The sequence below is a fragment of the Acanthochromis polyacanthus genome, chromosome 1 (assembly GCF_021347895.1).
Source record: "Acanthochromis polyacanthus isolate Apoly-LR-REF ecotype Palm Island chromosome 1, KAUST_Apoly_ChrSc, whole genome shotgun sequence".
Classification (NCBI taxonomy): domain Eukaryota; kingdom Metazoa; phylum Chordata; class Actinopteri; family Pomacentridae; genus Acanthochromis; species Acanthochromis polyacanthus.
In genome coordinates, this window is record NC_067113.1 from 21,452,855 (window position 1) to 21,462,935 (window position 10,081).

The following is a 10,081-nucleotide window of genomic DNA, read 5'->3' on the forward strand; positions in this document are numbered from 1 at the left end:
TGAGAAGATGCCCGAGGAATGGAGAAGTGTGCTGGTGTCCATCTTTAAGAACAAGGGAGATGTGCAGAGTTGTGGCAACTACAGAGGAATAAAGCTGATGAGTCACATGATAAAGCTATGGGAAAGAGTAGTTGAAGCTAGACTAAGGGCAGAGGTGAACATCTGTGAGCAGCAGTATGGTTTCATGCCAAGAAAGGGTACAACAGATGCAATATTTGCTTGGAGGATGTTGATAGAGAAGTACAGAGAAGGTCAGAAGGAGCTGCATTGTGTCTTTGTAGATCTGGAGAAAGCTTATGACAGGGTGCCCAGAGAGGAACTGTGGTTTTGTATGAGGAAGTCTGGAGTGGCAGAGAAGCATGTTAGAGTGGTGCAGGACATGTATGAGGACTGTAAGACAGTGGTGAGGTGTGCTGTAGGAGTAACAGAGGAGTTCAAGGTGGAGGTGGGACTACATCAGGGATCAGCTCTGAGCCCCTTCTTGTTTGCTATGGTGATGGACAGGATGACAGACGAGGTTAGACAGGAGTCTCCATGGACTATGATGTTTGCAGATGACATTGTGATCTGTAGTGAGAGCAGAGAACAGGTGGAGGAGAAGCTAGAGGCGTGGAGGTTTGCCCTGGAAAGGAGAGGAATGAAGGTTAGCCGCAGCAAGACGGAGTATCTGTGTGTGAATGAGAGGGACCCAAGTGGAAGAGTGAGGTTACAGGGAGAAGAGATCGAGAAGGTGGAGGATTTTAAGTACTTAGGGTCAACAGTCCAGAGCAATGGAGAGTGTGGAAAAGAGGTGAAGAAGTGTGTACAGGCAGGCTGGAACGGCTGGAGAAAAGTGTCAGGTGTGATGTGTGATAGAAGAGTTTCAGCTAAAATGAAAGGAAAGGTTTACAAAACTGTGGTGAGACCAGCCATGTTGTTTGGTCTGGAGACAGTGACCCTGAGAAAAAGACAAGAGGCAGAGCTGGAGGTAGCAGAACTGAAGATGCTGAGGTTCTCTTTGGGAGTGACCAGGATGGATAGGATCAGGAATGAGTACATCAGAGGGACAGCACGTTAGAGGCTTTGGAGATAAAGTCAGAGAGGCCAGACTGAGATGGTTCGGACATGTCCAGAGGAGAGAGAGTGAATATATTGGTAGAAGGATGCTGAGTTTCCCACTGCCAGGCAGGAGGCCTAGAGGAAGACCAAAGAGGAGGTTTATGGATGTGGTTAAAGAGGACATGAAGGTGGTTGGTGTGAGAGAAGAGGATGCAGCAGGGGTTAGATGGAGGCAATTGATTCGCTGTGGCGACCCCTGATGGGAAAAGCCAAAAGGAAAAGAAGAAGTCTTCTGTACATTGCATTTTTTCTTTTTTGTCATCTAGAGCATTTGCATCGACGAAAAACAGCCAGTAACATACACAGACCTTCACCACCAGGTTGTGGATTTACTGTATTTACACTATAGTTCCTCAAATGTCCACTTGACTCCAAAAAATACAGAATCCCCATAGGCCTCCATGTTAAAATGTCCACAATTACAGCAGAAATAAACATGCTTATAGCCTGGTGCCAAGAATGGCTTATAGATAATTTCCTTAACTGTTCATGCCATCTGTATTGGGAGAGAATTTTTATGTAGTTCACCACTTTAAAAAAGCTTTAGCACTTAAAGTCGTGTATAGTTAAAGGCATGGTTGATTTAAATGACAAGTGGGTACCATCACATAAAAACCCTGTCTCCTAAAATTATAGTCTTATAAAACTAAACTGCACTCTCATTTGCCTTTTGAAAGAAAGAGCTACCAAGTCTACATATGAAGGGATGGAGACATAAGAACTTTCACCAAGGAGGGTTCACATTACCTGTGTTTTACCTTTTCTCTGGTTTTCACTTGCAGTTTTTTTTATGTTTAGGCAACAACACTAGGTGGTTAGGTGTAGGAAAATGTCATGATTTAGCTGGGACTTTCACAAAAATATCTACTTGTTTGCAGATTGGTTGAGTTTAAGCACTAAACCTACGTGGTTTGGTTTAAGAAAATAGTATGGTTTGGGCTAAAGCATGAAGCCTGTGTTCCATTTTCTGGGTTAACAGGATGATGACTCCCACCCGATATGATTGGTTGGCTGATAAAGGGGTACAGAAAAGCAATAAAATAACTGACAAGGACAACATATTAGTTGTACATCGCAAACAAATGTAATACAGCTGACGATACATTGTGGTCAAAAAATAGCTGCTTTTTACTAGTAACTCCCTCTTTGTTGGGTTTTTTTTAATTAGCTAGGAGTTAGCAGGAGTCACACACTGCCAAGACCGGGACAAGAAGAGCCACCAGACAGCAGTTCACAAATGCTTCATCCATCTTTATATACATTCCACTGTATTTGTTTTGCTGGTTTTGCGGTCCCAAGCACTTATGCTTTTTTTTTTCAACATAAGTGCTGTGAAGTTGATGAATGTTTTTCAGTTTGCTTGTGTTATATTTCTGTGTTGTGAAAGAGCTGAAGTTGCTTTCTTCACTCACTTTTGTTTCGTCCATTTGCATGAACTTTCTTTAGTTGTGTTTTGAGCTCTCAGGGTCCTCTATTGTGTTGTGAAGCTCCAAGCTGAAGAGTTTTCAGATTTAATTTACTGTCATGGAGACTCATTAATACTAACAAAAGAAAGATTTTTGATGTCTGTAAGGATTTCATCTTTTGGCTTTCTGACAGATTGGCGGTTCTGCTATTATTGTTAAAATCAAAACTTGGAAAGAAAAACCATCTCCTTTGATGCTCTGACCTTATGTAGCCCGCTGTCAGTAAGAGAGATGATAGCACATCATTTACCGTTTTCTTACTTGGCAAAAATCATTTGCTCAATGGATCAATTAAGAATTCAATTTAGTTAGACTTAATGAAGTGCTGTTTTCTATGCAGTTTGCAGGCTGCAGTGGTGTTGGTCAGATTTAAAAGTCCACCCACTGTTGTCATCTGCTGGCAGTGTTTTTTGCTCGAGACACCTCTTATAAAGAATTGGAATCAAACCAGACAGTTATTTTCCTGTCTGGTTTGTCTTCTCCTGCTCTTTTGAAATGATTTATAACACCCCAGTTCCATTATCACAAAATTTAAATGCTTGAACATTTGTCTTATGTGCTGGAACTGTTCGAGAACAAATGGATGCTATTTGTTTTCACACCTAAACTTCATCCCCATTTTCACATTTCTCGAATTAAATTTTTTTTAAAAAAATGTGTGATATGACACATTATGAAGAGAAATTCAGGAAACGGGGTCCTTTTGATGCCTGTAATACAAAAATAAACAGTATAGATGTTGAAATGACAAGGATTTCTTGTTCTGAAATCTCAATGTAGGATCAATTCATGTGAGCAGAGTGAAGTAATGAACATTTCCGCTCCATTGCTAAATATTGCTCAATACTCAACTCAAATTTCATGTCACTCATCGCTCTCTAATACAAGAAAAAAGTTGCAAATGCACTGCACTTTTATTTCAAGCATAACTTTAAGCATCTCAAATAAAACCAGAGCTCGGCACATTGACCTTGTTCCTTCCCAGATTATGCTTTCAGCTTGCAATGTAAATGATACCAGAGCAAAATTGGAGCAGCATGAAGCAAGAGATAAGATTATGGTCTGGATTTTGGAAAAAATCCACTCTCCAATCTGTCCAAAATCCATGCTCACCATCCACTCTGCTTGCATGCACTGATGGAAATGACAAACTGTCCATTATGATTGGTTTCTAAATGTAACAAAAGCAAGACAGTTTTTTTCCCCCACTTTTGATGAGGTGCTGCAGAAATTGTCACAGAAAGCATTTCTCTGTGTAGTTCTACTCTCTGATTTGGTCATTAAATCAAATTTGAGAGAACGTTATGCATCTGAAGGGATAAGTCAGGAATATAAAGTCCAGGGTCACATTATATGCAGATGACCATCTCTTGTTTGTCAGTAATCAAACACTGTAGTTCTGATTCTGTACATTTTGATAAAACTAAATGAGTTCGGGGAATTTTCTATCTATAACTGAGGAAAGTAAATTATATCCCAAATAGTCCTGCCAGTATCTGTTGACCTTATTTTAAAATGTAATCTGACCCATTTAACAGGTAACTGTTGTAGGATCCACCAGCCATTAATACACAGTGGAACAGGACAAGAACAGATTTAACACCTTCGCAGCCACAGTGGAGACGAGGCTTGCTTTGATCAGTGGAGCTGAGACACCAAGACACTGCAAACAAACACACTTTCCACATCTGGCCCGAAGATGCAAGGTATCAAATCAGCAGGAGAGCAGGAGACCAGGCGTTAGAGGATTTCCCCACACAGACCCCCACTCACTATCAGGACCAAATGGCCACCAATACGCATTCTGACTGATTCCTGAGCCATTGAAGGGGGAGCTCAGAACCTTCATGACATCTTCAAAGACATTCCACTTACTGACAAGGAACTCTGAACTCCAGTCAGAACCAACAAAGACAATCCTCTCACAATGCTGAACTAAACTCATTTTGAATATACCCATTTCATAGAACAAATGAACTTTCCAATAACTTTCCAGTCACATATGATCATGTTTGGTGTCATTTAAATCAGCTATCTATCAGTAATGCTCCATGTTCACCAAATTTCAATATTTTGGAAAGTTACAGAAATCACCTGAAAATGTAACTCTGTGAGGGACATCTGGAGATCAACCCTCCCTGACGGAGGATGTACCAGACCCCTGCTGAGTTAATGATATGCGAAGGCCCACTTTAAAAGACCACATCTGAAAGTACCACTGAGAGTATTTTTTCACCATCAGGAGTCTGTTTTACCACTTGGAGTCTCTTTTCCTACTTGGAGCCCCCTTTCACCATCACAGGCAAGAGTCCTCCTGCACCATCAGAATCCTCTGTTCGAAGAAAGAACTCTCCTTTATCATCAGAGGCTTCCAACCCAAGAATTCTCCGGACTCCGAGGCTCCACTCTGTCCACCGTTGTTCCGACCCACATCAACCAAGGCCGACCGGACCATCCACCGAGGCAGCATCATCATCATCATCACGGCACGCAAGTACCTTTCAGTCACTGGAACTTGGTGCAACTTTCTCAAGTTATCTTTTCAATGGTAAAATTTACTGGCTAACAAATGAGTCTACTACCAAATTGACGGCTGCTTTCAGGTGTGGTCTATTTATCCTGTTTCCCTTAGAACTCCACATTTCAAGTGTAATAATAATCCCAGTGTTACGCTGAAATATTGTGTTCTCTTCCTTCCTTTTCCCATCATTCACATCTCACCGTCCTTTTTGTTTTGTGTTGTTGTTTGTCTTAATGTGTGTCACTGTTGTTATTGTTTAGTTTAATAAATGTACAGAAATATAAGTCCAGTGCCTCAATTGTTTTGTTGTTCACATTTTGGTCAATAACTTGTATAGATTCCAGCTACCTCAATTTTATACATAACCTCTCAAGCTAAATAATTCCCCTTATGATTCCTGAAGCTCTTCTTGACAGCGCAACAAGAAGTGTTTCATAGGCTAATTATTATATTTGTCTAATCTAAATACTTTGCTGGTTGAATATCAGGTAGACTATATAATAATTCTGTATAAAACCCTTAACCCCATTTGAGCAAACATTAATCCTACATTAATACTGGTGGAGAAACATTATTATAATCTTACGGTTATAATTGGTGGAGAAAACCCTTATAAACATATATCAGAAATCCTACACAGTTAGGTAGACTTGTAAGGCCCAGTATTAAAGTAATAAAAAGCAAAGTATCCATGCTGTTGCAGATACACAGTAAAATACTGTCTGAATTATCTCCCTAAGAAGCTCCAGAAAATAAAACATCCACACAGTGTGAACAGCAACTCCCCTCCTCTCTCTTGTCCACAGGGACCAGCTGAAACAATCAGAGTCATGTATGAATGCTTACCTAACTGAATTTATTCATGATGTTCTGCTGGAAATGCATGGGAATAAATCACTTCTTTCCAAGAAACCTTTCTCTTCTGGCCCCTGTCTCCCTTCATTTCTCTGGAGTTTTCTCTCAAAGGAGGAAGAGCTCACGGAGAAAGGGAGTGGGAACGACAGAACCCAGGGCTCTCGTTGGTGAAATTATTATTTATCATGCTCAGTACAGTATTTTTGCTCAGTGGTGCATTAGCACGATTTGTTGGGCAACTTTCCTTTCAGTTATGGACATACACTGATTAGCCACAACATGCAAACCTCCTGACTAATATTGTATAGATCCACCCAGAACAGCTCAGGCATGGTTGGGCCTCCATGGATTTGATTTGATTTTTCCCAGCAAATCTCAGACTGTTGATCGAAATGAAACTTGGGGAATTTGGAGGCCAAGTCAAAATCTTACTGGTGCTGTCTGAAGGTAAATCTACCCACCAGCAACTCTAAAGCTCCCCAATTACCATATTATATTTGGCTTGTTTAATCTGCACCAAAACCAAAGTGTGAAAATGGTAATTTGCAGTTTTTTGGAGGTTATTAACCAAATTGTTTCACGGAGTCTCCTCTTATTACCTGGGGCTGCGTCAAGAACTAGTCCAGCACATAATGTCCAAAACCAAAAGTGCTATTCTCATTCTTTAAGGATTAAAAGCTAAGCTAAATGTTTATCCCTGTTTCTAGATGTTGTTATGCTAGGATCAGATATTTTCTCAATTAACTCTCAGCAGCAAAGCTTTGGCTCTGACAGTTATATACTATATAACTGGAGTATTAGTTGTAATGAATTATTAATATCTGTATAGCATTTTACTGCTGTAGCTGGTTCAGATGGAGCTTCTTTAACTATTTAACGAGTAAAATCCTATCTGACACCGTCTCTAGGTAGTGAATTCAAAAGTACAGCGTTTCCCCCTCAATTACGGGATTACCTCATAAAGAGAAAGTAAAGGCATCTTATATTTAAACTCTGCAAAATGCACCTCATTACATTCGAATGCTGATCCCTGATTGGTGCAACACACTGCTGTTAAATCTTTGTCATTAGCGCAGGAAAGGCCAAAGGGAATATAGGATCTCCTTAAAGCTTTATGTCGCAGCAAAACCTTTTAATGACTCCATCTGGGGAGGTGCAGGGTTCAGAGGGCACCTGGTTGACTCTTGCTAAGCCCTCTCTCTTTGGTGTCCAACAGAATATGGCCTCAAATCTAAAATGCACCATGAGTCTGTGAGCAGCCATCTGTATGACCGCCTCATCTGTCCCGGCCAGCACTGGATACAATTACCGCAAGAGGCTGGGGGATTTCAGTGGTTATGTAAACGCATATCGTGGGTGACAGACTTCAGTGAAGTGGATAGACGGTGCAGGTCTTCAAGGTGACAATAGCCACAGACAATCGGATGTATGTCAAAGTGTGACTTGTTACCTGTCTGATAGTTAAAATCCCCACCGTCTTTTCCATTTCCTCTCTGTCTCGAATCGTCAGTGTTCTCAGTACGTAGCTGCTTTTAAATGTCAGTCACTGTGTGAGTAGAATCTGTAAGAATCTAATCAAACGTACGACTGAGAAGAACAATAAAAAGAGAAGATGGAGACGGGGGATGTGCTTACATTTGTGTGTGCATGACTATATTTATTGCATATGCTGGGAATACACATTTGTATGCTCACATCCAGCTTCAGTGTTGTTTTCCCTCCAGCTGTGTATACAGGGAAGCACAATACAACGCTCTCTTTCTCTCTCTCTCTATATATATATATATATATTATTATTTTTTGTTATTTCGGTCATTATGGTGGGATAAGGGGACGGGTGGTGTCTTCTATGTAGATTTCCTCTGAGACTCTGGTACTCGGCTCTAAGAAGCACAAAGGCAGGAACAGTATGCCAGCCTGAATCTCCTTACAGTCCAACGGCGCCTGAGGTCAGAAACAAAGAGCACATCATGGTCTGTGCAGCCTTGAGAAAGACGAGCTGATGGTGATACAAGCATGCCAGCCGACCGAGTCACTGAATAATGTATCTGGGATGGGACACTCAAGCAGGCAAACAAACAGCAGCACAAACTTTTTTCCCCTCCACATGGAACTCAGGACTGTAGGTTGTAGCAGGTTGTGGATTCTCCTATGTGCGACTAACGTTAGCAGCTCTTTCCTGCTCTTTAAAGAAACTTAAGTCTGATATACTTTCTGCATAAGCCTCCATGCCATCAAAACTTTTGCTTGCCTGCACAGTTCATGCAGAAAATACACTACAGGGGCAATAGTGCGGATGCTCGGTAGTGGTGTGCATGCACAGAATATGTAGATACAGATCTGTTGCACATGTATGGAACAGGAATACTGTATAATATCATCAGCTATGTGTCTCTAGTGTCCACAGCTGTCCTAAAGGCATTGCAGCAAATCCTACAAAATTTATTAACACCACAAAAGTTACATTTACCAAACTCTTTTAGTCCACATTTCAAAGTTATTTAATCTAATAAAAGTACAACTAATAATAACATTAAAGCATAGATCTTACCTGCTCGTCCATCTTTATAAGTTAAACATCCAAACAGGTTTTTCCTAGAACAAGAAAACAGTCTTTACATAGTAATTACATCAAATGAGTCAAACCTTGTTTAAAGCTAACCCAAAAGAGGAAGGAAAAACCAGTCTGTAGCTGTCTAACATCAATGACCCACTGTTTCAAAAATTACTGTATTTCCATCATCCAGTTGTTCTTGGAAACTGCATGTGCGACTGCATATGTGAATCAAAGTTATGGATTATATGACATTGCTGGTAGTCTAATGGATAGTAAGACATTGGTGGCAATTAAATTGATGCTGATGGTCATCTACAGTTTCTTTTTGAAAAATGAGTCACAACATCCTGATGTAGAAATGAAGCCAACATAGAAGTGTCAAAAACTGCAGTTCTACAAATGTCCACTAGAGGCTGTCTACAAGAGCGAGTCAATCCCCATATATAGACCTCCATGTTATAATGCCCAACTTTACAGCAGAAGTAAGCTTGTTTACGGTTTCGTGCAAAAAAAGCACAACTCACCCACTGAAATTCCATTACGGCTTCGACTTATTCATTATTAAGAGCTTTGAGTGGCATGTAAGTGCCACTTGCACATTTTTGGATTCGTCAGGAGTCAGGCACTGCCAAGCCGGCAATGGCCTGAAACCACCACACTGAGCTTCCAAACTGCTGTTCAGAAAACCTATGAGTGAGGTCACTGAGGGTTTGTCTGTCTGTATATACATACAATCAGTGATTCAGACATGACAACACAAAAATCCACATGCTAGTGCGGTAATGGCACAGTTGTGTGTGAGAATACGCTATTTTATCACTACTGGACTGCACCATTTATTTCACCAAGAAGACTTCTTAATGACCATTTTGGCTGTGAGGAACACTCATCTTTCTCCTCAGTGAATCCACTGATTTCATTCATCAGGCATAAATGTCTTTTTCTACACTCAACAAAAATATAAAAGCAACACTTTTGTTTTTGCTCCCATTTTTTTATGAGATGAACTCAAAGATCTAAAACTTTTTCCACATACACAATATCACCATTTCTCTCAAATATTGTCCACAAATCTGTCTAAATCTGTGATAGTGAGCACTTCTTCTTTGCTGAGATAATCCATCCCACCTCACAGGTGTGCCATATCAAGATGCTGATTAGACACCATGATTAGTGCACAGGTGTGCCTTAGACTGCCCACAATAAAAGGTCACTCTGAAAGGTGCAGTTTTGCTTTACTGGGGGGTCCACTCCTCTTCAATGGCTGTGCGAAGTTGCTGGATATTGGCGGGAAAAGTTTTAGATCTTTGAGTTCATCTCATAAAACATGGGAGCAAAAACAAAAGTGTTGCGTTTATATTTCTGTTGAGTGTACAAAGGTGCACACACACTTTCCCAGCTGACATTGGATGAGAGGCGACCAGTCAACCATGACAACACAGTCACATTCACACCTCCAACCAGTTTAGAATCACCTTTAATATTGTGCTATTAACCTCTTTAACTCTAGTCACAAAATGTATTTTTATACAGGCTGATTTGATATGACAAGTACCTCCTCATCAATTTAAAATGGGCCCCTTC